At 36.6% G+C, this 24,277-nt stretch overlaps 1 long non-coding RNA gene across 2 annotated transcripts; it reads left to right on the forward strand.

Moving 5' to 3' along the window:
- The first annotated feature begins 1,940 nt into the window (after positions 1-1,940).
- On the forward strand, positions 1,941-21,885 carry LOC132014446 (uncharacterized). 2 transcript variants are annotated; one of them, XR_009403318.1, is made up of 3 exons: positions 1,941-2,140; positions 20,329-20,564; positions 21,620-21,885. It is a non-coding gene; the product is annotated as an uncharacterized LOC132014446 (long non-coding RNA). The 2 variants fall into 2 exon arrangements; XR_009403319.1 differs by having other exon boundaries at positions 20,329-20,504.
- The last annotated feature ends 2,392 nt before the right edge of the window (positions 21,886-24,277 follow it).

A 24,277-nucleotide genomic window follows, 5' to 3' on the forward strand; every position in this document is an offset into this window, starting at 1 on the left:
AAACTCTCTTAGCAACTGATGGAACAATCAAAGTATAATGGAGGATACAGAAAATTTATGCAATACAGTTAACAAATTTGGACTAATGAATGTGATAAATATATCCTTTGACTACAGAATACATATTTTTTTTAGGTTCATAGGAAACATTAAAAACTAACCAAATATGGGGTCATAAAGCACATTTTAGTACATTTTTAAAGTTGAAATCATATAGATTGTATTCTCTGATGATGATCATATTATGCCAAAAAACAATATCAGGAAGGTAAATAGAAATCGCAACTATTTTTTTTTAAATTAAGAAGTATATTATTTATTTATTCTTAAAAATTTGTACTGTTTTATATAGATTTTTTTAATCATTAACATAAAGTGTTATATTACTTTTAGGCATACAATTTAGTGATTCAGCAATTCTGTCCATTACTCAGTGCTCATCAAAATATGTAAGAAATACACTTTGAAATGACCTGTGTCTCAAAAAAGAAATCACAGAAGAAATTAGAAAATAATTTGAACTAAGTGATATTTAAACATTCTATTTTAATACTTGTAGGATATAGCCAAAGCCACGTTTTTAATGGAAGTGTTTATTCTTAAATATATACATATTAGAAAAGAAGAAAGACTGATAATTAATGATCTAAACATTTACCTCAAGGACTTAGAAAAATAATAGTAATTTGAAGTAAGAGAATGTAGGAAGAAGAAAGTAATAAAGATAAAATCAAAAAAATACATTGGACAATATATACATACACACAATAAAGATAAGTAAAACCAAATATTTTCTTTGAAACTGTAAAATTGATACATTCCTGGTGATACTGATGAAGAAATGAGTGGACACAAATTACCAGTATCACAAAGTTTTAAAAGAGAAACAATCCTATAAATCCTTATGATAATGAAATATTATAAGATGATACTATGAATAATTTATAGCATTAAATTTGAAAATGTAGATGAAATGGCAGAGTTTACAGGAAGCAATTCTTATTACCACTCATTTGTCTAGCAATAGTAGAAGTAAAAAGTCTAGATAGTCTTTTAACTACGAAGCTACTAAATTTGCAATCAAAACTTTCCCATAAGAAACCTTCAAGCCTGGATAGTTTTCCAAAGGAGCCCTACTAAATTTTTAAGAAAGAAAAATTGCCAGTTTTGCACAAATTTTTGCAGAAAATTATATATGTTTAGCATAACCTAGATGCCAAACCTGACATGATATAATTAATTTAAACATTGTTAAATAGTACATAACTAAGGAAGGATTCATTATCAAGGTTTTCTGATTTCAAAGCTCATCATCCTTTGCTGTAGTATCCCAGAGACTGTAGTATGGATCCATAGAAAATTATTTAGATGCCCTGTTTTTCCAACTCTTATTTGAAAAAGAATAAAATACCAATGGATTTCCAACTCCAACAAGTGTATAGGCTCCTCAAGATGGGCTGCGTGATATCTTGGAAACAATCATAGAGGCTTGTCTCGTAGAAACTACATGTGTTCAATCCGTCATTTTTCACTGTCTAAAATCATGAATGGCTAAGTGACTTTACCTTTAAGTAGCAGCTTCAGTGTTTCCTACTAACTAGGTCCTAAAGGCTTTCTTTCAACACTAAAATCCAGGTCATAATGAAACCACAGACCTGGGAAATCTTAAAACCGGGGGGAGGGTCGTGGGAAGGAAACTTTCCATGGGCTTTTGCTCAAAAATCTTATCTCAGGTGCATTAGAAGTGAGAATCATTTATGATGAAAACTGTTTTCTCTATATGTGTCCAGCTCCCATTCATATGTAGGCATCACTCAACATTTAGTCTCCTTAGAAAAGTAAGTAGCTCCTCTGGTCTGACTGGAATGAGGCAAAGTATTGCTGAACTCTGTTGTTACATGTTCTAAATTCGGGAGTGCTGACATTGTTCAGATATGATCATTTGGGCTGACATAAGCACTTTCAACTACTTATAAACTTTCAAGCAGAAATAATGGATTTGAAGTGTTTTTTTAAAAGCTGTTTCAAGTTTCTGTGTAGTGGGGAAGTGAAAGACAGGAAAGAAATTTGAAAGTGGATTAGAAGTTAATTTTGTCCCACCAGAAGAATGGGGAGTGGAAGGACTAAAACAATTAGTAAGGTAAGTGGCTCTCTGAAAACACTTTACATGTTATTAGAAAAAAGAAAAAAAAATTATTCACCAAAATCAGAAAATGTATAGCCTCTTTCATAATAGCTGAGAATATTTCTCATGAGATTGCTTCTCTTTGCGCCTCATCTCCTAAGTCCTGTTTAATGCTTCACAATCCTTAAAAGGCTGTTTCTAGCCACCGTGCCATTGCTGTAGCACTCTGTGCCATGGAATGCCTTTTCTGCACTCACCAGTCTCATATCTGCATATACGCGAGATCCCATCTCAGACTGCTTAGTCTTTCTTGACTGCTTTAAGATGAATTATATATCCTTCCTCTGTTCTGGAAGTTATTATTGTCTTTCTCTTTCCTCAATGACTTTACTGCTCAGTTTAGAGGTCTCTATTCTAGGATATTATCTTATTTATCTTTCCAACTTAACTTGCTGGCACAGGGCCTTACACGCACTACCTACTCAGTAAATGTATGTTAAGTCGGTGAATTACTTGAGTGATGAAAAACAATTCATTTCACTTCTCTGAGTGTTCACTTTTTATCTATAAAATGAAGAGGTCAGACAGTATCATTTCTAACTTCCCCTTCACCAATAAATTCTTATATTCATGGAACTGGGGCTCTGATGTGGGCTTCTCAGTGTGATGTTGGAAGGAGGCTGTTGGTGTGAAGCTTCATATCAGAAAAACAATAAAATAAAATGGGATTGTGTCTTAAAATTGTATGCCTCACAATCACTGGAGGAGCACATAAAAGGAGACTTTACTAAGCATGCATACTTTGAATATTTTAGCCGTCCTGCATCCGGATGTCAATAGTGTATTTTTAGTATCTTTTTTTTTTGTATATATGGGTCCATATCTGTGATCTCATTTTTCTTTAATAGAAAACAAAGTCAAGGGAGGATTTCCTAGTTTTCCTGTTTTATGTTGGATTTTATGGTTTTATATACAAATTCCGTTGTAAAACTGGCATTAGACTATCAGGAGCTCAGAAGTCTCCTAAGATTTTGTCTGGAAACAAGCAATGCCTATTGTCACAAGATTTCATTAAATTTAAGTACAATTAAACACAAAAGCTTTTTATTTGTTTTTACAGATTTATGCCTAACGGGAAGATAGATCCATGTGGAGATCAGAATAGATTTGAGTAGACCACCTGAAAAGATTATTGCAAAAATTAATGTATGTTTTTAAAACATTTCTGTCCCAAAGGAATTGAGTTTCTTATAAACTTAGAGTTGTGAAACCAACTTCTCATGAAGCATGAAGAGCTGTGCTTTTAATCTTAATTAAAAAATGAATGAGTATGAGAAAAACAGGTTACTTTACTATGGTTATTTCACCTTGGTTACCTCAACAATACCCTCAGGGTTTGGTACCAGTAAAATCATGAATTGGATGTTCGGTATCTGACATTACCAGCCAGAATGTCCTGCCAAGGGATATATTTAATAATGGTACCACCAATGCTCTGTTTCACTTTTGTGGCAGAGTATGAAGATTCTGGACACTCCAATATGGCTGTGTTAATTATTCCCAAGTAGGTTCAATGCAAGGAATATAGATAGTAGAGCCAGTAGATTCTCAGAAAAAGTGTAAAGGTGGTAACATGTGATGGGAAAGGCATTTTGTTCCATTTATAATGGTGATTAGATGGAACTTGAGGCGACAAATGTCTGTACCTGAGTTCCCATGTCGATTACCTGTCCAGAAGCAGACCAGTGAGCATGCTGCATTGGACAACAGGTGAAGTGTAGGGACTGGATTCTCCATTTTCTAGTTTTACCTATAACTCAGCTCCATGTTTTAGGTACCAGAAACTCAATGAACTAGGAAAATTTCTCAAATGGTAAAGATATAGGCAGGGCAGGAAAATACCAGTTAGTAGTAAGTGGAATATTTTAATATAATTTCTCAGGCTAAAGTCCCATGTAGTTTGCTTTTAAATTAGTAACATTTGAAAACTTAGAAGACATGTTCAACTAGATGATACAGACACTTCAACCCTTTTCAGAAGTATGTATTATATATTCCAGTTTTATTATAGGCAGCCTTGTTATTTAAAATATCAAAATGTCCATTAACCAAAATGCTAATTTCCTAAGAAGACAGAGACACTTTATAGCAGATTATGCACATGACCAAAACAGAACTGTGTTTTCAAACATCATCTTCTCTCAGAAGTAAGCAAAGGTTACCACAAAAATGATTAAATATGTAAAACACACCGTTGAGTCTTTTTGGATTTCTATAACAAATTACCATACAATGGGTAGCTTAAACAACAGCATTGATTTTTCACAGTTTGAGTCTGAAAAGTCTAAGATCAAGGCCCAGGTAAATTTGGTTTTTAAGGAGAGTTCTTTTCCTGTTTACAGATGGCCATCTTCTCATAGTATCTTTCCAGGGTTGACAGCTCTAGTCTCTTTCTCTTCTTGTAAAGATAGTAATCTCATCATGGGGTTCTACCCTCATGATTTACTTGCCTCCCAAAAGACCCCATCTCCACATACCATCATATGGGAAGACTAGAGTTTCAATATATTAATATTAGCATGACACAAACTCAGTCTATAACAGATATTTCATTTTATTGTACATACCAAAATTCTAAATATATATATATATATATATATATATATATATATATATATACATACAAATGTGTTTTTCAAATGGAGAACATATTTGATATGTACAAAGAATATATGTCCAAACTTTTTTGAATCCCTAAATTCTTCAGTACCTTAATTCAATAAAGTTTACTTTATGTTCTGTGATAGATGTCTGTAATGGGCCTCCCAAAACTGACAGTGTTTTCCTGCAAAAGGAGATGTCTTCACTGTTCTTGGGTAAGCCTTTCAACACATGTTTTTGACTAGCATAGCAAGCCTAAAGAAATCTTACAAGAGGGGAGAGGCACACCAGTCCCTCCATAGATACTTACTCTCTAAAATGCTTTTCCTGCCTGACAGTTATACCCGAATGGAAATGTGAATAGTTTGCTCTTGAGGGTGGTGGTGAAAGGTGTGTTATCTCCCGCCCTCCTCCTCTTTTGGTCTCTTGTTCCAACCTTTAGGCTCATTCCTCTGTATTTACAAATCCCACCCACCCCCTCACCAAAAAAAAGGAAAAGAAAAGAAGCAGTGAATCTAGTTCATAAATCAGCCTCCACAGGAGAGAGAATTTAGGTTGGCTGACTAGAAACAAACAGACCAGCGGAAAACTTAAGGCCAGAAATGTAAACCCACAAAGAACCCCGGATGTCATGTAGACCAAATCATGTTACAAACCATAAAAGTGGAGTTCAAGAAAGATTGAGTGTATCTAGGACCACACAGATTGGAGGAGCAGAGACAGGTTTAGAACCCTCTTTCCCAGACTTATGTGATGAGGTTTACCTAGGTTTATGCCAAGAGGAGAGTTATACTCAGAAATTTATGCGTTGTTACAGCTTTGGAGGAAAGGCAGATAGGTCTAAGTCTAGTGTTAACGTTTTGGTCAGGTGGTCATGCTTTGGACAAGCATTTATTGAGTACCCTACAGGTTGTTCCTTTTAGCTACTTCTTCATTGATTTTTAAATTCTAACACAAAAGTTTTACCAACAGAGCCAAGTGGAGAGCCAGAATTGGCAGCAGCAATTTATTTAGCCATTTCATGGATATACAAATAAACTGAGAACAAAGGAGAGATGTGTCAACATTTGGGGGCACTAACATATTTATACATAAATATTTTGAGATCTAATTGAGTTATGCAGTGCATTTACATATTGATTAGGATTGAGCTTTTTTTTTCTCCTTTGCTTTATCTTTTAACAGTATTCACAGTTGATATGCAGCCAAAATATTTATGCTTTATATTGGCAAAAGAGTTATATGATTCAGTCACATTTTAATTGGTTAACATTTATTTGTCAAATGTTGACTCATTGATCTTAATTGTAAACAGTGTAAAACTGAGTGAAGGATTGTTTCTTACTTTAATTAAATTTATGGGAGTTAAACACTAAAACCACTTTAAAGGAACCACATATGCAGAATATGTAACGTCGTACTGGGAAATACATCAGGAAACTCAAATAAGAGACTGTCTAGCCACAGGAGTGACAAAGAGCAAGAACAGGCTACTGTATTGCCTGTTTGTTTAGTTATATGATGTATGTGAATACGCTCAGGATTTTCAGACAAGGAAAATGGAGAAAAAATAGAAAGAAATACACATAGTTTGATGACTTTGGCATCACTTTAAAGCACACAAAATAAAGGAAGCATTTGCTCACAGCAGAAGAAGAATTCATCGGATACCACTCAGAATGTTCTTACTCAGGAGAGAAACTTTCCCACACTCACATCCTCTGACCTTCAACATGTGGCAAGCAAAACACCAAGTCTGGGAGGGTTGGTTAGCTTAAGACTTCAGTACTTTAGACACTGAGCCAAAATATCTAAAAGCTTGCCCAGCTGGGCAGGAACATTTGTTAAGCAGACTTCCTTAAAAGATTTCCTGATCTTTGTGGGAATTTTCTTTACTTTTTAATGTCTGCTCACTGCAGTGTCTTTTACCAGATAAGCAGAGAGTTGACTCTTGTTTGTCATTAAGGTCTTTTCTAAAATGAATGACTTCCTGAAGGATGTTTCTTAATCACTTTATTGAAAATAACAATGCCCACCCCCAACAGTCACTCTATCTTGTGCCCTAGTTTATTTTTATGGACTGCTTATTACTATAATTTTACTATCAATGCTGTATTATTTTTCTTTTTATTTGTTTACTTGTCACTGTTTCTTCCTCTTTAGTGAGTATTCTGTAAGAGTAGCAACTTATTCTGTCCTGTGTGCTAATGAAAAATTAACATGTAGAAGATGAATGATAAAAAATATATATAAATCACAAGAGAGATTGCTTGAAAAATGAGCTTTAAATATCTCCTCTCTAAAGTCACATTACATTCTATCCTCTTGTTTTATTTTCTTTATTGCATTCTCATCCTCTAAAATTATTATATAAATTTGTTCTTTTATATGTTTGTCCTGGTTAGAATTTACAATTTACCTATCTGGATGACAATGACATTTTAGTATTTGGACTACTATTGGAGCATATTAAGTAGTCGATAAATATTTTCAGAATTAATATTTTAATAATGTTCTATATCACTGTTTTTTTGTGTTTAAGTGAATACTAGTCAAAGGTAATAAATATAACTAAAAAACACTCATTACCTTATTTAAAAAGATTTGTAAAGTCTATAATTCTAATTTTATGTGTTAAGGAAACTGAGGTTGAATTCTCACGCTACTATATTTACCACGTTATGTGCAAATAAGTACAATTTATATCAGAATGTTGTAGGGAAGATATAGGGAGTTATAAAGGTCCAAGTGAGAAAGTGAGATCACATCCTACCAAAGGTTTTATGTAGCAGGTATCCCTAGAGAGTTGTAGGAACAGGATGAGGCAGGATAACATTGCAGATAACATTAAGAACATTCAGGGAGAATAGTTCAGTTTGTTAGAAATAATATATATATTAAAAAACAGTTATAGGTAAGAATAGTAGAGTAACTGAAACCCACGTTACAGGGTCTAAATGTCAACTTGGCAAAAATGCATATAGACATGGAGAAAATAGAAGGCCTGCAAACTTTCAGACAGTGACATGACATAACTTAAACTCTTTAAAAGCATTTAGAACATAAAGACAGCATGTACTTGGTAGATTGGAAAAGAAAGCTTTGGAGATAATCTAGAAGAGAGGGATTGGAAGGTCTCACATATTTCCCATAGTAGGTGTGGGATATACTGTGTGAGAGGAAGCTTGATCATGAAGATTTACAGTTAGGCCACCATTTTGGGAAGCATTCTGTCTGGCGTTGGGAAAAGTACACAATGACCTAATTCACCTTGAGAGTTAAGATTTTCAATGTGAACATGTCCCCTGGGGTCATCCTTTTAGAACTGACCATCCTTTTTGCATTATAGCATTTTACCTTAGCTAAGTCCTTCTTATCCCTGAGCTTTTCCACATCAGTCCACAGGGGAGATGTTGATTCACATGCAGTCACTTCTGAGGGAAACAGAGGTCAGATCATTTAAACAGAGACCGTAGCTCAGCTCATAGACCAAGAGTCTTCCTAATAAGAATTTATCAATAATTACTAACTTAGTGGTTATCAAAACTTTAGCGTGCATCAGAATCCCCTAGAGGGTTTGTTAATACATAGACTGCTGGGTGCTATCCACATTGTTCCTGATCTTATTTAGTGAGGAACTGATGCCACTTGTTTGGGGACCACATTTTGAAAACAACAGAAACTTATTTCTCACAGTTCTGGAATCTGGAAGTCCAAGATCAAGGTGTTAGCGTGGTTTGGTGAGGGCCCTTGTCCATGTTGCAAACTTTTCATTGTATCTTCACATAGTACACCAGGGCTAGGAAGCTCTGTGGTGTCTCATAGGAGCACTAATTCCACTCATGAGGGCTGCAAACTCCTGACCTAATCACATCCCAAAAGTCCACATCATATACCACTATCATCACAGGATTACGTTTTCAACAAATGAATTTTGGAAGGATGCAAAATTCAGACTATAACACCCACTATATACAAGTCACTTTAGAAATTATGATCATATACAAATTTCTCAAATATGCTTATCTTGACCCTTCTTAATTGCAATTTTTGTTTGTGTGTATGTGAATATGATTAGACTTAACTCAGATTGAAAATGTGACTTCACTCATGATCTAACACACTTAAAATGTTCTGATCCAGTCATAAATGATAGGTCATGGGACAAAGGTTCTCTGAATACCTTCTCTCACTATTAAATATTAAAAATGAACTCACAGTGGTAATGGGTGCCTTGAATGCATGGTATAAATAATAAGCCACACCTGATTAGCTGCCAGTTTACTAGAGACATAAATATTTCCAGGATAGTTATTGGCAGCACAACAGTCGCACCATTCCATGTTTGAAAATTTTTGACCAAGGAAGAAGTGAAAAAACAGAGGAAAACACAAGTGCCAATTATTTGCTCATCTAATTAGTAAACATTCTTTCTGAGTTCTTGACTCAACCTCTTCTCATACTCTCAAAATAAAGAGACTGGTTTTCTTGGCGTTGATTTCAAAAGTTCAATTATGTTACTTCTTTACTTTAGACTACCTAATTAGGACATTAAATATCTAATGCTGGCCAAATAATTTTTTTCCTAAATTGGATCATTTACTTCTGATTGTTTTCCAGGATTCAAGATTATAAATTAAGGAATTGTGTCATACCCTGAGTCCATTACCATCCTTTTGTACTTATATAAGCTAGATCAAATCATTTGTTTTTATCAATGAAACCAATAAACCAACCAACCAACTAAACCCCCAATCTGTCATTTGGTAGTTTAAAATTAAAAGTATAAAGTATATTGTCAGCATATCATTACAGATATACCTTCATTAATAGATATATAATATCTATATAATAGATATTACATTAATAAATAATATTAATAGATATATAAATATATACAAATATATAATATATAAAATAGATATTATGCATAATATAAATATATAATATATAGATATATAAATATTATATATATGTTTATGTGTATATACAGATATATATGGATATAGATATAAATGTAGGTAAAGATATATTCATGCCTTTGTGTGATTCCCTTCCCCTTGAGTGTAGATAGACTGGTGGCTTGATTCTGACCAAAAGAAATAAGGAAAAAGTGATGGAAAAAAGTGTGATTACATGCACATAGTAATGTGGTTTTGTTGTGTAAGATTGTAGCTCCTTTCAGAATAGAGCCTGTCTCTCTCTTGCTGCCTTTGAGGAAGGAACATTTCATGAGGCAAGGAACTACAGGTGGCCTCCAGCAGCTGAGAGGGCTCTGCAGCCAACAACCAGCAGGAAAACTGAAATCTTCAGTCTTACCACCAAAAAGAAATTAATTCTGCCAACAGCCTGAGTGAACTTGAAATCAAATTCTTTCCCAGTAGAACCTCAGGTAGATCTCAGCCCCTGCCAACACCTTGATTGCAACTAAGGCATGACAATCAATGCACTGCATTGTAATTCGGACCCAGCTAAGGCGTGTTCAGACTTCTAATGCAAGGAAACTGTGAGGTAATAGATGTGTATGATCTTTAAGCTATCAAATTTGTGGGAATATTGTTATGCAGCGATGAGTAACTCATACAAATTTTAGTACCTGGAAGTGTGATGCTACTGGAACCAACTGAACTAAAAAAATTGTCAGAATTATTTTGTAACCAGGGGTGGAAGCTGAAAGAATTTTTGAGAACCACGATAGAGAAAGCTTAAATGTCCTTCAAAGGACTGGTAGTAGAAATCTGGACTTTAAGGTTGCTGCTAGTGAGAACACTTCAAAATTCTCTAATCTATGATACCAGGATAAATTCATTCAGTTACTTTGCCACGAAGTTAAAATTAGACATTTGAGACTACTTATTATTAAAGTATTCTTTTTGGAGGCCACCTGTATGGCTCAGTTCATTAAGGGTCTGACCCATGATTTCAGCTCAGGTCATGATCTCATGGGTCCTGAGATCAGGCTCCCCACTCAGTGAGGAGTCTGCTTGAGATTCTCTCCCTCTGCCTCTCCCCACAACCTGAGCATGCACTCGATTTCTCTCTCCCCTCTCTAAAACAGATAAACTTAAAATAAATAAATAAATAAATAAATAAATAAATAAAGCATTCTTTTTTTTCAAGGATGACTAAACAAAATTTTTTTCCAGTTCAATAATGATTAAAAAAGACTAGCTTTCTGCCCTTGGGCAAGGCAAACCAGAGTAAACTGAGGTTAGGTCCTCATCCATAAATTGAAGCAGTGGTTTCTAAAGCAGTGATTTTCAAAGTTTCTGGCAGCTGATTTCTCTTTACAAATGAAAGCTGGTCCAAAATGCAGTAAGCATTGAGAAAGTACTGAGCAGCCTGTATCCCTTCCCAATTAGCTTCTTTCCCCCTAGTCTGTGGCATCGTAGTCCATCTTTAGAATTTTCAAGGAGACCAGTAGCACAGTAAGGAAATTTTTAAAAAATTACATAATCCAGAGTGCCTGGGTGGCTCAGTCGGTTATGTGGCTGCCTTCAGCTTGGGTTATGATCCTGGGGTCCTGGGATTGGGGCCCGCATCCGGCTCCCTGCTCGGTGGAGAGCCTGCTTCTTCCCCTGCCTGTGCTTGCTCTCTCTCTCTCTCTCCCTGTGCCAAATAAATAAATGAATAAATCATTAAAAACAAAACAAAACAAAACAAAAAAGTACATAATCCAAAGTCAGGTAAATATCAACTAACTCAATAATATCTGGATGCAGAGGATAAACAACATATGCACATCCCCCCACACACACACATACACACGTGTGGATCATTTAATACATTTAACAAATTAAATGGTCATGGAAAAATTATGTGTTTTTATCTGTTTACAAATAGCTAATTTATGCTCAACCTGAAACATCTTGAGAAAACACAGTTTATAATATTTTGCAGATGATGTATCATAAGAGTGGTTTTGATTAAATGACAATTCCAACTAGTTTTGAACCTTGTAGGTCAGTCAGGTCCTGAATTCTTAAAAACTTGATGGACAATTCAGGTGCAAATATCTTTTTCTAGGTGTAGAATATTAACATTATCATCATATTATGTGTTGAAGAAATTCTGGCACTGAAGTCACTGGTAAGGTGACAAGTCTGTAATTATATGCTTTGTAGTCACCTGTTCCTTCAGTCTGTGCTCAGAATTAGTGAAGAAACTCTCCTCCAGGGAGCCTCTTGCTCTCATAAACTACTGACCTATTAAATATGGAATTAATTTTTTTTTTTTGGTATTACTACCAACTTTACTTTAAAAAGAAAAGAAGAGAAAAGCCCCTTCTAAGTACAGAGAAAAGCCATAGGGCTGGGGCCAATATATGCTATATAAACCTCTCCTAATAGCTGGCAAATAGGAAAGAAGAACACTCTTGATACACTCATTTATTCACCCCTACCTTGTCAGATATGGTGATAAGGTTATGACCACATAACTAGTTATTTAGCACAGATTCTATTGCTCAGTCTTCATAGTTTCTTTGCATGAAACCATTATTATAAACATTTTGCACAGAGGAAACTGAATCTCAGAGAAACATAAAAAATCTTGCTTAAAGTCACATGGCTAGTATATAACAGAGCTAGGTTTTTGATTACTCATAGTGAAGGAAGCAACAAATAGAAAAAAAGAAAAGAGGCTTTGAGTGTGTGTGTGTGTGTGTGTGTGTGTGTGTGAACTGCATACCTAAGGCTGACACTAGCTGGTTTCATTTATATAATACCTATGGTCGAGACTCTTACTGGGTATCATAAAGGATTATAGAGCTGCTCTAGTCATTCATTCATTCATTCATTCACTCATTCACTTGATAAGGACTTACTAGACAGAGCTATATGCCTTATTAAATGCTTGGTGTTCCTTGGTGAAGGTGGTGTGGTTCTTGTCTTCATGTAACTTAAGTTGGAGACAAAAATATTCAACCAAGTTAGTCATGATAATGTTGGACACTGTATACTGTGATAGCTAGTATACAGGATTCTTTAAGAACACGAGGTGGCCACTTGAACCTGTTTGAGCATAATGTGTTTATGATAACCGCATTGTTTCACACATCCATATAGATGTATAATAAGTATCTAACAGTTTTCTGTTTTTGATATTTGAAGTGAGAATGCATCTCACTGTAGGAGATTTCACTTCTTTGAAAGATGAAGGATAATTTTCTCACTTCTGTATTATTCGTTCTCCAAGGATTTATCCATTTTAACCAGATGATTGTTGTTGCTTCCCACAGAGAACTCTTCATAATCAGCTAACCGCTGCTGTGGTGTTAACAAAAACATGCTATCCTCTCAACCTTGGATCCTCTCCCTGGACCCACCTCAGAATTTCGGGGTCCTTTCGCCTTGGTGGGTCCTCTCAGAGGCCCCACATGCCCTTTGCACTTGTTATTGCTTTGCTCATTAATGTCTTCAGACTTCACACACAGTTTACATGTGTCTCAGCTCAGCTTGGGACGTGGTCCTAGTTCTTTTCCCAAGAGAGTCTTTACCTCGCATGTAAAACCAGTATTTGCAAAGAAATAGAGAAAAAAACCCAAAAACCAGGGTTGTGCTTGTTTAGAGTGAGAGAGACAGTGACAGAGTAAGCAAGAGAGAGGGAGAGACAGAACATCTTAGGGAAGATACTTTGCAACAGTGATCCTGTGGTTATCCGCATAGCCCATGCAAGTAAGATTTCTCATTGTGATAGAAATTAATGAAAACCTCAGCATCAGGCAGTGAAGAGTCTTTATTATTCATATGGGTATTAAAATTCCTCATATATATATATATATATATATATATATATATATATATATGAATGACATCTTGTGTCTCTGTAGTAATATAAGATTTATATGAGATGTATACAAGAGAACCAGACCACAAGCACTTGAAGCCCAAAAGACATGGTTTAAAGAATTATCCATGCTAAGATAATGTCCTTTATCCCCTCTGTGCTCACATTGTTGTTTTTCCCTTTACATAAGACACGTTCTTATCAACATATCTCTACATGCGTAGGTATTTGTAGAAGTCAGTCCTCCCCTGAATCCTCTGACAGCATCAGGCCCAGTGTCAGGCCTGTGAGCAGCACATTGTTTGCTTCTTAAATCTCTTGCTTTCCTTCATTTTCTTTGCTGTAAGTGTTTTTCATTCAGCCACAGGCTATGACAACAAAATGATTGAAATAACAAATCCAATTAAACAAGTATGCTTTTTTATATGGTAGTTGCAATCTAGTGTTAATTTTTGACATGAAATTATGATTTTATTTTTACCAAATTAATCAGATTAAGTCATTTTTTGCCATTGGCGAAAATAGAATCCTTACTTTCATGTATACCAAATTATTTTCATTCAACCAGAGTTCCAACGTCTTTTTTAGCAGTAAATTTTTTTGTTAAAAGGGATTACCCAGTATGAGGAAAGGATGAATGTCTATACACTCTGGTTGAAACAGGAGTGGAAGTGATGTAGGACACAGAGGCAGAAGAAAATCAAATGCCCTCACCTTGAGGTTTTGCTAAGGGCAAAGGACAAACATAGCCTGACCAACCCCCTATCCCCAACCAGGATCCTGTAAGTCTACTTTAACAATTCCTTTAGGAAACTTTATCTCTAAACCTCCAAGATAGTGTGGAAAATCATTCCCAAGCATATGGCCCACTGATACACATCTAAAGGGTCTCAGAGAAGGTTTTATTACTGGTAATGAGTAACCTTTTCCCCAGACAATAGCTAGTCCCTCAAGGTCCTAGAAAACTTGCTTCCAAAATTCCTTAGAGACTTACACCATCCCTAATCCCCTCCCTAATTTACAAGTATATAATGGACCACTCCTCACATCCCCAGGGCAGCAGCTCTTCCTGCCAGCAGGTCCTGTCCCTGTGCTTTAATAAACCACCGCTTTGCACCAAAGATGTCTCAGGAATTCTTTCTTGGTCATCAGCTCCGGACCTCACCCCACCGAACCTCACCTATGTTCTAGAACTTCATCAGTAGAGTCAGACCTTTTTCCTACTGTCTGGGCAAAGCCCCCACACAGGTCCTCACAGAACTCCCAACACTTCATAGGTCACAGTTTTAAATCCACTGGAGTAGAGAATTAATTAATCTAAGTGAAATTTCTATTGGAGAGTTGCATGTATTTCTTTGGTTCGGTATCTAGTGTTATACATTTAAAAAAAAATTGACGTGGCTTTATTCAAAAGAACATGTTTTTAGCTTTGGAAATTAAAAAAAAAAAAATTAAATACCATTTACCAGAAAATTCAAACCATTACCTTACAACTTATGGATATAATCAAGGTATTTTATTTTATAGTACTTAACCTTTTAAAAACCTATATTTCTAAAAATCCAAAATTCCTTTAGTGAATGAGGGGAACAGAAATTTTACTGAATGGTAATATGACCCAGAAATAGCATTATCCTTTCCACTTACTGGTTTGGCACACTTTCACTTTTGAGTAGAAAAAGAAAGGAAGGTGTTGTAGCCATTTCTGAAAATTCAGTCACAGTTAAAATTTGTTAAGTTTATTAAAGTTTCTTTTTCAGTTATATAAAATAGGAATACCTAATGGAGTAGTATTATCATTGATCTTATCACCATTATTATATCATAAAATATTATTCATTTTATCATAATTTATTTGTGCATATGTGCTCATAATCATAAAGCCAATCATAGCGAGCTATGTGGCATGTATTCATTAGATGATAACGTTTGCTGTCTTTATTTTTAATAACTCGACAGAGCATCAGAAGTCTAGAATTTGAAAATAAATGGAGGAGAAAAAAGAAAATAAATGGAGGTACATGATAATGCTCTATGTGAAAGAAACTAAGGGACTTTTTTGTAGAACTAAAAATGGAGGACTACTCTGCCATCTAGTGGACATATTGAGAAATGGCAAAGTTTTGTTTTTATTGTTTCAAATAGAGTTGTATTAAATTTCACCAAAATGCTGATTTTTTTATTGAACGAAGTAGCACCTGCTCTTTTTACTGCTTTTGGCAGATACTCTAAGGATTTATGTACGGATGGGATAAGATAATTTTTAAAAAGTAGTTTAGAAAAATGAGATTAGGGGATTCCAGACTAGAAGCTAAAAACGGTACTGGATAAACATTTTCATATATGGCATATCACAAAGGGAGAACCTGAGAGAGTGAGAGAAAGGAAGGAGAGAGAAAACGATCTTCTTATTGAATTGTTTAAAAGAGGGAACCAATAAAAAGGCATTGTTTTGCAAATTTCGAAAGCCTAAAACCAGAGTCCTCAGGGTTCAAGGAGTAATTCTTTAGTCTAACATATGGAAGTTTGGCAAAGAGGGAAAATGTCTTTTGGAAGAAGTTCCAGTGTCTGGATAGAAGGAGAAAAGAGCAGATGAAGAACAGCTGCTGAAAGAAAAGTACAGCATGTATGAGAAATTCTGCAGCCTGCAGCCCTGTGAGACCAGTGCTTGCTTGATGGCCGTTCTCTTTTACATCGCCTTAAAGTTACTGTGTTGTAGTGGGAAGGAAACCAGGAGGGAGAAGTACAGTTAAAGGAGCCCTTTCAATAGACTGGGTCCTAAGCCTTTGTATTACTTTGTTAAAACGAAATAGGATCATAGAAAACTGTCAGGTCATTCTACATGGAGAGTCACTCTTGAGTTCAAGGCCTTACCCTCTGCCACTTCAGTCACTGCAAGTACTGTCAGTTGGGCAGTTTCTGATGGGCTGGATAGGGCTGTAATATCATGAATAATGAAAATGAAAGGAAAAACAGGCAGTTGGTTATCTTAAAACGTATGGTGGCCCTTGTACTGATAATTCTTAGTACATTAGAGCAGTTTGCAGCATATCAGGTAGAAAAGTTGTTCCCCTGTACCAAGAGGGAGAGTGACAAAGCAAGGAACTTTGGTTTAGGACAGAATTCTTGCTCTGGCCAGGAGTGGGGACAGATTGGGTTCTGACCCAGTTCATTAAAGGAGGAATACAGTAAAATTGGGAGTAATAGCATTGCTTTATGAAATGGAGAGACCATTTGCTGGGATCTAAAAGGATGGGGTCCTACTGGTTGGAAAAAGATATCCCCCACTCCTCCTTCACCATTTATAGCCGTTTGAAAGGAAAAACAAAATCATGGAGCAGACAAAATGGAAGAATTTTACAGTAGCACATAGATTTGGGGCCTGTAAGAGTATGGTACATTCTTTAGATGGTGGTGGGAACCTAGATATACTGGGCATGGTAGGAGATTTCTAGCTACCTGGAAATTACGAAGGCAAGTGCTCTTGGAGTAAGCCTGAGGTGGGTGAGTACTGAGGAAACCTAGAAACGTCTATGTGACAGCCTTCCATTGTGTTACAGTCATGTGGTCCTGAGTGTTACATTTCTGCTATGTGACCGCTTCTCTTCGAATATAGCTCACTGGGTCAGATGTAGATAGCTGAGCAACACTGACACCATTAGATTCTCTCTTTTAGAAACTTAAGTTGGGACCACTTCCACCTTGGACCTGAGGCTACAAGAAGCATGTAAACAGGAGAATTATGTTCCATCCATGGCTGGTTTATGGATAAAGGATAAAAAATCTAGTATATGGAGACACAAAGGGAAATGAATGCAAAGTGAGAAGCAGAGATGAGAAATATTGAAAGAAATGCCTGAAAAGTTTTTAATCACTTGTTCTAGTTTCTTTCTATGGCCAGCCGCATTTCTGCCCTTGGGTCTCCATTAGATACCTCTCCATCCTTATAATACATACCCATTTGACTTAAGGAAGCTTCCATGAATATCTGTGCTTTGCACAAAGATTCTTAATATGGTGATTTTGCCCCACACTGTCCAAATTCAGTTGTCTGAGCCAGGAAAAGGAAATTTGAAAAGTTGGGCTTCTGTCAATCCTTTAGACTCCTGGAAATAAGGATTTTAATTTGAGCATGACTTCAGGAACCTGACCTTTGGAGGGCTTCTTCAAATATTTTAGGTCTGCCTCCACTGATTGCGACCAGCAGAAACCTACAATACAGTTCAGGAGGGGTACCCTGGTCCTGGTCTCTGTTTCTCCCCTGGATGAACTTACTCTCTAGGACCTTCAATTGCTTCCCACACACTTTGGAGCAATATAGTACTAATCCTTATGGGATTCTTCTGGAAGCCCGTGACTGGGTCCTCATTCCTGGAGGGTGGCCTGGCAAGTGGATATGTAAAGGTGATTGGTGGACAGAGTGCCATCAGACACCCTAAAGGAAATGATATGTTGCTGGAATTTGAAACTTGATTGGGACTATGCAAATGAATTGACTAGTTTCTCCTTATTAAAGAGTTTAGCCCAGTAAAAAGCCAAGAGAAAAGAGAGTACTGTGTGCTTTCAAAGACATGAAAGATTTTCATATTGACCCAGAGAGACAGATAGAGGAAAGAATGGCAAGGAACGGGTAAGAGACTGCTAGAATTCGTAATATGGAGGGTCTAAAAAAATTGGACTCTTATGGTCAAGTCAATGGTAAAGGCATTGAAAACTACTCCTAAGCAGTTGCTCTGCTTGCAATTAGGCTGCTTTTCAAAGATGGTGGCCCTGAAGATGAGGAGAGACGGTTTAACTCTAATGAGGTATGGAGGATGTGGAGGCCATGATAGATTTGATGGAAATGTGAAGAGAGGGTTGCCATTGCTAACCTCCAGGTGAGTTGCTAGGTGCTGGCAGCGCCATTTCCTGGAAGTGGAGGTAGAATGGTTAGTGGGGAAGAGGATAGGTTGAGTGCAAATTGAGTGGGGGATGCCGGAGGGGCTTCCAGTGGGGAGAGGTGCAGGAAATTAGAGGCATGTGACTACAACACTCATGATGAAGTCGGCTTATTCTCCTACTGGCAAAACCAAGTTGTTTGTTGCATTTTTCATCTGGAGAGCAGAGTATTGATACTGAACATATGCTTTCCTCTCTTCAAAAATGGCTTTCAAATGCAAAAGAATAGAAATGCTGAAGTATCTGATATAGACCAGAGAAAATGCTCCCTTCCTTCACAAACTGACTTTGCTCCGGGCTGCCTTCAGACATACTTCAGAAACTTCACCCATGCTGAGACTGGAAGTTTCACACAGAGGAGTATTCTTGCAGTGACAGGAAAAATACATAACCTTGCCCTCTATAAGCCATGGTCTGGCTTCACTGTTTACACATTGGCTTCCCCTAAGAGGGCTAGGAGAAATGATTCCTTATCATTATATTAGGCAACCCTGTTTATATGAAAGAACATGTCTTGTATCCATGACATAAACTTTAATATAGCTCTATGGTTATTCTCTAACCATAGAGAAGTTCTAATACAAAATTAATATATATTTGAGCTTATTGAAATGTTTACCCATTTCCAGATGTCTTCTGTGTTTTTGATCTGACTCTCCAGTGTAGGGAAGCCGATGTGTTTATTTTCCATGCTGAGAGAAATATAGGCTTGAAGAAAAGTGAGGATTTCCTTGAAAACTTAAAAGAAGGATTTCCTTAAAAACCATATTATCAACTTGATCAAAAGAGTATTCAGTTTTGCATTTTCCTTCTGAGATTTTTAAAAATGAAGTCTTAGAAATTTAAGTTACTTTACATCTACAATAGATCTTCACAAATATTTAAATAGTGTTGATACAGCAATTTCACTAGCCTATAAAGTATATATTCTGATTACCTTTTATGAGACCAGGCATACAATAGGGAACTTCATTCCCATTTATTTAATGGTTTTCATACTTTAATACACTGGAGGTATTAAAAAAAATTTCATAACTAAAACCTAATTATGAGAATTCAAGCTGTAGATACTGTTCACATCGCTTTATCTCGGACTTCGTGTGTCTGTGAAAGGAGACAATGTGAATTTTAATGCTTCTGTATGTCACAGTCTTTCCAACTTAAACTCGGACTAGAGAAGAAGGAACTAGTATTTATGAAACTTAATGTATTCCAAGGACTTTTGTATACTTGAGTTTATTATAATAATACATTGAGCAAGGAATTTCTAATGCCATTTTCTGAAGAGGAAACTGACTCTCAAGGGATACTTGCTTTCACACTGTTTGGTAAAGGGTAGAAACAAAAGTCTGATCTTTTTACCTCAGCATTCATGCTATTTCCACTCTCCCAGAGGTTTCCAAATTGAGTTCCATTGAGTCCAAGGCCATGAAGAGATACCTTGGGAGCCACTTAGTAGAAACAACCTGGGATAGAAAGGCTGATTAGATCTTGGTTCCCTGTGCTCATTTTGAGCTGAGCAATTCTCCTTTTTGGTTTCACTTCAAATTATTACTTTTGTAATATTGTAAAATTTGTAAAATTTGTAAAATGACTTTTACTACTTAAAGCTTATTTATAGACTAATACACCATAAAATTAACTCTGATGAAGCTAATCAGTGATAAAACTAGAGAGTCATAGGTAAAAATAATATCAATTCTTGGTCTAGTAAACTCCACATACCACCACTTATATTTAAAATTAGTTTGTGTCCTTTTCTCTACTATTTACTGACAAATGACTAAGAAGGTGTTACTTTCCTATCTATGTTTTAGGATGAATATACAGGATTCTGGATACTGAAGGAGAGCTTTCTCTAAGAGAGCTAATGGGTACAGACAATTGTGGAGTATAGAAAACACGGAGCCATTTTCCAGCAAGAGATCAGAAAATTGTAGTTGCAAACTTGGTTCAAGGACTACATTGAAAGAGATCCTGATTCTGATTGCGGGTAACTCTCAGTGGATATCTGGGCTGATTTTACATTTAATTTTTAGTCAACTTTACTGAGGTATAATTTGCTTGATGCTTTGTTATTCTGACTTCTACTCCCCCCCACTTCCCCCCACCAAAAACTGCTTATTTCATAACCACTGCAGAGGGACACAACCCCAATTATTTCTCTCTTTTTTAAAAATTTTATTTATTTATTTGAGAGAGAGATATCACAAGTAGGCAGAGAGGCAGGCAGAGAGAGAGGGGGAAGCAGGCTCCCCGCTGAGCAGAAAGCCTGATGTGGGGCTCGATCCCAGGACCCTGAGATCATGACCTGAGCAGAAGGCAGAGGCTTTAACCCACTGAGCCACCCAGGTGCCGCAGCCCCAATTATTTATATTATTTCTTTAGTAAAAGATGATCACTTGTTTGCTTTGGGACAGATTTTCTAAATGTAGTCCCTGGAACAATGGCAAAAGCTTCATCTGGGAACTTTTATAAAAGCAAATCCTCGGGCCTCACTCATGGGTCTACTGCTGGCAAACTGTGTGGATGGGGGCCAACAATCTATCTTATTAAGCCCCCCAGGTGACCCTGATGCAGAGTAAAGTTTGAGAACCCTTGCACTGGGAGCTGGCTTTTAACCAGGCAAAGCCATTCTAGAGACTGATCAGAGGAAGGTAGAATTGCCAAACTTGTCCCAGAGTTAATTCCAATGAGCAAAATAATAACTTCCTGAATTAGGGATGCCTGAGTGGTTCAGCTGGTTGAGCACCTGACTCTTGGCTTTGGCTCAGGGAGATGGAGCCCAGTGTTGGCTCTGCGCAGGGCATGGAGCCTGCATGAGATTCTCTCTTTGCCTCTCCTCCTGCCCCTTCTCCACCCTTTCTCCAGAGTATATGCGCTCTCTCTTGTTCTGTCAAAAAGAAACAACAACAACAACAACAAAAAACTTCCTGAATTAGAATGAGAAAACTGAAGAAATTAACCAGCTATTTGCTAACAGGGTCAGAGAAGACAGTGAAATAGAAGCAGAGACCAAAAGTTTAAACAGAGTCCTTTCAATGGCAGGCTGTTAAAATTCCTGTTGATAGAAAGGGTGAGTGAGGTTTGTGTTTCTCACTTCTACAGGTTCTCTTACAAAAAGTTTTCATTATGTGAGTTATCTCACCACCAAAATAGCTTCGAGCGTCGTCTCCTGCAACTCAGTCTACTTGGAAGGGAGAAGAATAATAGAGTAATTGAATCAAGAAGCTGGGGAAGGGACCAAGACGCAGTCTTCATTTAAGAGGGATCAGGCTCTCTGATAGATCTCTTTCAGACAACAAATGCCTTCTGCAGAGCAGATGACCAAGAGTTACAAGATTTAATAACTACTTGGATTAATAAACAATATGTATTGTGCACTCATTCGTGCAAGATTCTGTTTTTCACATGTAATATGTATATATATGTTATATAGGTAGATTCGCTTAAGTCATGTGCTTACCAATCATGTTTGTACGATTACTATGTTTGTTTTATAGGGTTACAGCTAATAACATTAAGGTAGAGGGAAATCAATTAACTTCCCAGAGACATACAGATAATCTGTTATGGAATGACGTAATGACAAACGATGAATGAGGATTTGCACCCCTGCAACCTGGCACCGGGGACTGTGTTATCAACTGCAATGCTATATTGCTTCTTGATGGAAGTTATTAAAATTAATTCTCTAGGTTTGAGATTCTGTAAATTGCTTGTCTCTACAGCAACCGTTTTCAAAGCCATGTGCTTTGAAATCACCACTAACCATAAGAACCACAGGGCTCCTGTGTGTCTCACCAAACATGTGCATATGATTATATCTTATATATGACTCCTAATATCTTCATCACATAAATGTTCTATATTGTGTGCTCTGGCTTTAGCTTATAGAAGAGTTGTTTACATTTGAGTCCTACTTGTAATCCTGAATGAAAGAGGGCAGAAGAGAAGAGAGTAGGCACTGTGGTCTCCTTCCTAGATTATGAATGTATTTAAAAGTTTTGTGGTAAGCCAGTTGAAACCTTAGAGGTTTTCCTAAAAGGTATGGGGGAGAGGTCCTCCTCCCCATAAAGAGAGTCAATACGCTCCTGAATTAATTCTGAAAAATGCATTAAGCTATTGGTCTACCACTAAGCTATTGGTCATCAACATTTTGTGTATTTTTTTAATACACTCAGATTAATTCAAGGAAAAAAATTAAATATATATTTAATATATATCAATATATGTATTAGATATATAGATATATAATGTTCATTTTATGTTTTAACTCAAAATAAAACGGCACAGTGTTACATAGCAACTCGATGGTAAAGCAGGAGCTAAGGGCTCTCTTTTCTTTTTAGTGCAGTCTTCACTGATCATGTGAGCTATCCCAGGGATTACACCGATCTATATAGGGGACACGGATAAAACAATTCGTCCTCACCCTGTTCTCATCCCAGCATTGTCCAGGCATCTCTGATGTTGCAGTATCATTGCTCTTCTTGGTGGTCCTGTGAGCAGGTGCTGTGCAACTCATGCAACAGCTGCATCACCAGGGCTCTGGGAGAGAGGATTGCCGGCACCCTCTGCCTTCCCAGGCCTTTTGGCAAGAGCCTGATGACTTCTGTCGCCTGGAAGCCTTTTAGGCAGATGACCTCAACCTAGTTCTAAAATTGGACAAGGAATGCTCTTGCAAGGTGTGATATCCTCCACCAATCCCTAGCCTCCACCCTTGGTTACCCTAAAATGTTCTTCCCATCAGTCTGTCTCTGGTATGAGTTAAAACGCTGAGTATATTCTAGTTGTAGTCACAAGAGCTAGGAAAACTGTGTGTGTGTGTGTGTGTGTGTGTCCCTGTGCATTCATGGGCAAATGCATGTGGGTTGGAGAATGAGTGGAGGGGATAGCAGGTAGGAAAGTAAAACAAGTTCAAGCACCGATAAAAGGAGCAGAGGATGAGTTTCTGGCTCCGGGCTCAAAATATGCTTCTCAGAAGTTTTGTAATGTTTAGAGTCCCTCTCTGACATGTTGGATGACATATATTTTCCCACTGGTCTGAGCCAGTGGAAGTGGAATGTGCATATTCATAGGTGACACAATCTAATTCCCCGAGTGTCTTTTATCTGGTGAGCAAAAGGTGTGATCATTTCAGGAATCCTAACTGGCATTTAATAAATTCCTATATAATCTAAATATGAACCAATGTAATTACAATTTTTCAAATTAAAAATATAAGGTGTCTCAAAGAGCAAATGTTTGCAAATAAAAAGCTATAGAAAACTTGTAACCATGATCATGAGCCCATTGCTTTGTATAATTTATATCAGGGAATCGTTAGATTAATTTCCTTTGACATAATGTTGGAGATTAGACACAGTGGTTAATAGACTCGCATTTTAGAAAAATGCAGTTGCATCTCTCCACTTCCCTACCATTAAAAAAATGATACCATTTTCTTTCCATTTAGAATGAATCAAATAAAATCATGATATTAAACACTATAGTAGTAAGGTTAAATAATTGGAAAAAGGATGAAAACAAGGTTATCTGTTTTTTAAACAGAACATAGTTGTTAGTTTATAATTTTACTAAAACAATTTAAATAATGCAATGAACAGAAGAGCTAAATGCAAGATTTAAAACCATAATACCAACTGGGGGAGAGGCCACTAGGTGGAGCCCATGGTTTCTAAGATTTAAGGTAAGTCTCAAGCAGTCTTGGGATAAACGTTTTCCAGCTATGAACCACAGTGGCGTTAGGGATAGTCAGCAGGC

The sequence above is a fragment of the Mustela nigripes genome, chromosome 1, assembly GCF_022355385.1.
Source record: "Mustela nigripes isolate SB6536 chromosome 1, MUSNIG.SB6536, whole genome shotgun sequence".
In the NCBI taxonomy this organism is placed as follows: Eukaryota; Metazoa; Chordata; class Mammalia; order Carnivora; family Mustelidae; genus Mustela; species Mustela nigripes.